This window comes from Ascaphus truei, unplaced genomic scaffold, assembly GCF_040206685.1.
Source record: "Ascaphus truei isolate aAscTru1 unplaced genomic scaffold, aAscTru1.hap1 HAP1_SCAFFOLD_1421, whole genome shotgun sequence".
In the NCBI taxonomy this organism is placed as follows: Eukaryota; Metazoa; Chordata; class Amphibia; order Anura; family Ascaphidae; genus Ascaphus; species Ascaphus truei.
In genome coordinates this window covers 71,724-78,285 of record NW_027454304.1, presented here as the reverse complement: position 1 = coordinate 78,285, position 6,562 = coordinate 71,724, and the positions used below count along the sequence as shown (strand labels likewise).

The following is a 6,562-nucleotide window of genomic DNA, read 5'->3' as shown; positions in this document are numbered from 1 at the left end:
AACATTGTTCCAGAAGTCTTGTGGATTATCTATGTGCTCTTTGTCATGAACACTCACATAAGCCAAGGCAAGAGTGGAATGTCAAATCCTTGGATGTTACTCTGGGCATGATTTGCCGGTTGTGACAGCATGGATGATTTGCCGGTTGTGAAACCCAGTGATTCAGTGTGGCGCTAAAACACAGTGATAGTGATATTTAAATAATATTAAAATAATATTAAATAATATATTGTGTAACTGAAAGAAACTCTCAACCTTCCAGGGAATATACACTGATTCCCTCACAAAACATTTGAATCCAGGACAGGAAGGGAGCAGGATCGTCAGGAACACCCAGAAAAAAACATACAATAACAAATCATAGTGTAGTACTTAAGGACAATTATGGGTCAGATTTCAGGAAAAACTTGGCTCTTACGGATCGCCTACTTACAAGAAGCAGGATAAAAAACAGCGTTTTTGTATGTAAAGTTGAATAATATATTCCTCCGCCTAAGATAGCAGCATACAGCAGTCACTGATGGTTGTAAACTGGATAGTGTAATCGCCGGGGCTTTCGCTCTCACAGAACAGCAACCGCATTCATACAGAGAAAGAGGGAAACATAGTGTGTACCAGGTAACACTAAAAATTTATAAAAGAAGCATAGAAATGTGTACTCACAATGCAACGTGTGAGCACATTCACATAAAGGTTTCTTTGAATATCAGGCAGCTACACGAACGGCTTGGCAGTTGGAAATGTCCTCCACTCCACTCAGAAATCCCCTCCTCGAGGGTGCCCCCTCGTCCGGATAGATGGCGTCTGACGTCACTTCCTGGCCTCGGAGTGACGCCTTCCGGTGAGGACGGGAAGATCAGGGGGTATGGAAGACTCGCCGAGCCGCAGCAGCAGTGCCTCTGGGGTTGGAGCAGGCTATCAGACCATCAGGTTATGATGCAGCTGTACTCTGTCTCCTTCCTTAGCTTGGCTCAACGCGTTTCACTGCATCCGCAGCTTCCTCAGGAGCAATAATCATGTCCCCTAATGGGTGTTACTTAAATAGCATCATCAATTGAGATACTAATTGAAAACACATTTAATTAATTAATTTACACACAGATTCTCCCACAAGGGTACACAATTCTGTGGCCAAAAATATCGACGCATAAAATACATATAATAAATTGATTTTAATCACTCTATATTAAGAGATAAAAACATAATTAAAAACTATAATTAAAAAACTAGGATCATAATAAAACTCAAGTTGATAGTAATTAAATGGAGAGGATCCATATGTATACACAAGGGGAAAAGAGAGAAAAGACATTGATTAGTTAAAGGGACATAGGTATAAAATAAACCAGCATGATTTAATATAAAAGAATAAAAAATACAGATTAAATATGTGAATTATATCAAAATAGCCAAAGTGCATATGCAAAGTGCAATAATTAGAGGAAAGGTGCAATCTCAAAATCCACATTAAGACCATTTGGTGTCAAAGTGTTGAGTTTATGTACCCAGTACATTTCCCTTTTACTTAGGTCTAAATTTCTGTCTCTACCTCTCCAATGTTGTGCCACATGTTCTATAGCAGTAAATTTTAATCCTGCTACATTGGAGTTGTGAAATATGGAAAAATGTTTAGATACATTATGGGTCTGAACACTTCGTCTAATATTACTCAAATGCTCTATGATGCGTGTCTTAATTGCTCGTGTTGTTTTACCCACATATTGTAGCCCACATGGGCATTCAAGAAGGTAAATTATGTGGTTTGAATTACAATTCATGTATTGTTTTATTTTATATTCCTCATTTCTGTTGTTGCTCTTAAATTTCTTTTTATCTGGGTTTTTATGTCTACAGGCGGTGCATGAACTACACCCATAGAATCCTTCCAATTTTTGAAGCCATCCATTTTTATTTTTATTTGATTCAACCATTTTGATTGCACTTGGTGCTATCATCCCCTTCAGGTTTCTAGCTTTTTTAAAGATCACCTTGGGGTGTTGTGGTATGTTATCCTTCAGAATTGGATCATTTAATAAAACATGCCAATGTTTGTTGACTATTTTCTTGATTTTGTTTGATTCTTTATTAAAAGAAGTTAAGAATGCTGTGTCAAAATTTGTGTTTAAAACTTTCTCTTTTTTATTTGGTATTATTAGATCCTTTCTATCTAGACAATTAGCCTTTTCAAATGCAACGTCCAGGAGTCCTGGATTGTACTGTTTCTCAACAAAGCGTTCTTTTAGTGTATTGCACTGATCATGAAATACCAATGTATCAGTGCAATTACGGCGCATCCTCCTGAACTGATTATAAGGGACATTGTCCATCCATAAATTCTGGTGGCAGCTTGTACGTAAGATGTAGTTATTGCTGTCCACTTCCTTAAAATAGGACCTAGTTTTTAGAATGCCATTCTCTATATAAATATTGAGATCTAAGAAATTGAGGGAGCTTGTACTAGTAGCAGAAGTGAATTGTAGGTTATAATGATTTGTATTTATACCTGACAGAAAGGCGTCCAAACTCTCCTGACTGCCTTGCCAAATCAAAATCACATCATCGATGTAGCGCCGCCAAAGGACAAGGTCCGCCCCCAGCACGCCACCGGGCCATATGTGCTGTTCCTCCCAGAGTCCCATAAAGAGATTGGCGTAACTGGGAGCAAACCTCGTACCCATGGCGGTACCACATCTCTGAATGTAAAAGTTGTTATCAAACCAAAAATAATTTTTGTCAAGTATAAAACAAATGCTATCAAGAATGAATTGTATTTGCTGTTCATTCATATCTGGATCTTGTTTAAGAAAGAAGCTCACTGCTTCACAGCCCAAATTTTTCTCTATAGACGTATAGAGAGACGTAACATCTATAGTGGCCATGATGAACTCATTCTTCCATGTTACGCTCTCTAATAAATGCAATACGTCTGTAGTGTCCTTCAGGTGCGATTTGAGTGTCTTCACATGATCTTGGAGGAAAGTATCTATATAAGCTGACAAATTTGATGTCAGAGAGTTAATCCCGGAGATTATCGGTCTCCCGGGGGGTTGCGTCAAACTCTTATGGACCTTTGGCAGTGTATATAATATTGGCAATTGGGGGTGTTCATTAAACAAGAAATTATATTCGCCTTCATTTAATATACCCAATTCCTTACCACGATCCAAAAGTATTTTTAAATCATTTGTAAAGGTAGCAGTGGGATTATATTTTAGAATTTCATAAGTCTTTTTGTCTCCTAGAAGGCGATAGGCCTCTTTTAGATAGTCATCTCTATTTTGGATGACTATCCCTCCTCCTTTATCAGCCTGTTTAATAACTATGTTGGTATTACTTGTTATTTCTTCTAGGGCATCCCTCTCTTCCTTATTCAAATTATTTCTCATTTGTGATTTGTTATTTTTCTTTGAGAGCTCTTCAAAATCTTTGACAATTAGATTATAAAAAACCTCAATATGATTGCCTTTACAATAAGTAGGATTAAAGGTCGATTTATTTTTAAGAGTGGTATGCTTAAATTTGTCATTTTCTATTTCAACAATTTGTTTTGGATTAGTCATCCTTGATTCAACATTTTTACTAAGAAAAAATCTTTTTACCGTTAATTTACGTATATATTTATTTGCGTCCACAAAGAGCTCAAAGTTGTATTGCAGACGTATTGCATTTATTAGAGAGCGTAACATGGAAGAATGAGTTCATCATGGCCACTATAGATGTTACGTCTCTCTATACGTCTATAGAGAAAAATTTGGGCTGTGAAGCAGTGAGCTTCTTTCTTAAACAAGATCCAGATATGAATGAACAGCAAATACAATTCATTCTTGATAGCATTTGTTTTATACTTGACAAAAATTATTTTTGGTTTGATAACAACTTTTACATTCAGAGATGTGGTACCGCCATGGGTACGAGGTTTGCTCCCAGTTACGCCAATCTCTTTATGGGACTCTGGGAGGAACAGCACATATGGCCCGGTGGCGTGCTGGGGGCGGACCTTGTCCTTTGGCGGCGCTACATCGATGATGTGATTTTGATTTGGCAAGGCAGTCAGGAGAGTTTGGACGCCTTTCTGTCAGGTATAAATACAAATCATTATAACCTACAATTCACTTCTGCTACTAGTACAAGCTCCCTCAATTTCTTAGATCTCAATATTTATATAGAGAATGGCATTCTAAAAACTAGGTCCTATTTTAAGGAAGTGGACAGCAATAACTACATCTTACGTACAAGCTGCCACCAGAATTTATGGATGGACAATGTCCCTTATAATCAGTTCAGGAGGATGCGCCGTAATTGCACTGATACATTGGTATTTCATGATCAGTGCAATACACTAAAAGAACGCTTTGTTGAGAAACAGTACAATCCAGGACTCCTGGACGTTGCATTTGAAAAGGCTAATTGTCTAGATAGAAAGGATCTAATAATACCAAATAAAAAAGAGAAAGTTTTAAACACAAATTTTGACACAGCATTCTTAACTTCTTTTAATAAAGAATCAAACAAAATCAAGAAAATAGTCAACAAACATTGGCATGTTTTATTAAATGATCCAATTCTGAAGGATAACATACCACAACACCCCAAGGTGATCTTTAAAAAAGCTAGAAACCTGAAGGGGATGATAGCACCAAGTGCAATCAAAATGGTTGAATCAAATAAAAATAAAAATGGATGGCTTCAAAAATTGGAAGGATTCTATGGGTGTAGTTCATGCACCGCCTGTAGACATAAAAACCCAGATAAAAAGAAATTTAAGAGCAACAACAGAAATGAGGAATATAAAATAAAACAATACATGAATTGTAATTCAAACCACATAATTTACCTTCTTGAATGCCCATGTGGGCTACAATATGTGGGTAAAACAACACGAGCAATTAAGACACGCATCATAGAGCATTTGAGTAATATTAGACGAAGTGTTCAGACCCATAATGTATCTAAACATTTTTCCATATTTCACAACTCCAATGTAGCAGGATTAAAATTTACTGCTATAGAACATGTGGCACAACATTGGAGAGGTAGAGACAGAAATTTAGACCTAAGTAAAAGGGAAATGTACTGGGTACATAAACTCAACACTTTGACACCAAATGGTCTTAATGTGGATTTTGAGATTGCACCTTTCCTCTAATTATTGCACTTTGCATATGCACTTTGGCTATTTTGATATAATTCACATATTTAATCTGTATTTTTTATTCTTTTATATTAAATCATGCTGGTTTATTTTATACCTATGTCCCTTTAACTAATCAATGTCTTTTCTCTCTTTTCCCCTTGTGTATACATATGGATCCTCTCCATTTAATTACTATCAACTTGAGTTTTATTATGATCCTAGTTTTTTAATTATAGTTTTTAATTATGTTTTTATCTCTTAATATAGAGTGATTAAAATCAATTTATTATATGTATTTTATGCGTCGATATTTTTGGCCACAGAATTGTGTACCCTTGTGGGAGAATCTGTGTGTAAATTAATTAATTAAATGTGTTTTCAATTAGTATCTCAATTGATGATGCTATTTAAGTAACACCCATTAGGGGACATGATTATTGCTCCTGAGGAAGCTGCGGATGCAGTGAAACGCGTTGAGCCAAGCTAAGGAAGGAGACAGAGTACAGCTGCATCATAACCTGATGGTCTGATAGCCTGCTCCAACCCCAGAGGCACTGCTGCTGCGGCTCGGCGAGTCTTCCATACCCCCTGATCTTCCCGTCCTCACCGGAAGGCGTCACTCCGAGGCCAGGAAGTGACGTCAGACGCCATCTATCCGGACGAGGGGGCACCCTCGAGGAGGGGATTTCTGAGTGGAGTGGAGGACATTTCCAACTGCCAAGCCGTTCGTGTAGCTGCCTGATATTCAAAGAAACCTTTATGTGAATGTGCTCACACGTTGCATTGTGAGTACACATTTCTATGCTTCTTTTATAAATTTTTAGTGTTACCTGGTACACACTATGTTTCCCTCTTTCTCTGTATGAATGCGGTTGCTGTTCTGTGAGAGCGAAAGCCCCGGCGATTACACTATCCAGTTTACAACCATCAGTGACTGCTGTATGCTGCTATCTTAGGCGGAGGAATATATTATTCAACTTTACATACAAAAACGCTGTTTTTTATCCTGCTTCTTGTAAGTAGGCGATCCGTAAGAGCCAAGTTTTTCCTGAAATCTGACCCATAATTGTCCTTAAGTACTACACTATGATTTGTTATTGTATGTTTTTTTCTGGGTGTTCCTGACGATCCTGCTCCCTTCCTGTCCTGGATTCAAATGATTTGCCGGTTGTGACAGCATGGATGATTTGCCGGTTTGTTCTTGGAGAGATTTTGGTAGGACGACCGCTCCTGAGTAGAGTGACTATGGTCTTGAACTTATTCCATTTGTCTGACAGTGGATTCATGGAACACCAAATCCTTGGAAATTATTTTGTAACCCTATCTAGACTAATGAGCATCAATAACCGCCTTTCTGATGTCCTCAGAGATTTCTTTTGATTGTGGCATGACGTGTTTCCACACACCTGTATGGTGAAGACCAAACTC

General features: G+C 37.6%; 2 long non-coding RNA genes across 2 annotated transcripts; one reads left to right on the top strand and one right to left on the bottom strand.

Annotated features, from left to right (window-relative positions):
* Positions 1-310: 310 nt before the first annotated feature.
* LOC142475895 (uncharacterized) lies at positions 311-2,057 on the top strand. Its single transcript, XR_012791195.1, has 2 exons — positions 311-841; positions 1,855-2,057. It is a non-coding gene; the product is annotated as an uncharacterized LOC142475895 (long non-coding RNA).
* A 2,468-nt stretch (positions 2,058-4,525) lies between these two features.
* Positions 4,526-6,272, bottom strand: LOC142475894 (uncharacterized). Its single transcript, XR_012791194.1, has 2 exons — positions 5,742-6,272; positions 4,526-4,728 (listed from the first exon to the last, which is right to left on the bottom strand). It is a non-coding gene; the product is annotated as an uncharacterized LOC142475894 (long non-coding RNA).
* Positions 6,273-6,562: the final 290 nt, after the last annotated feature.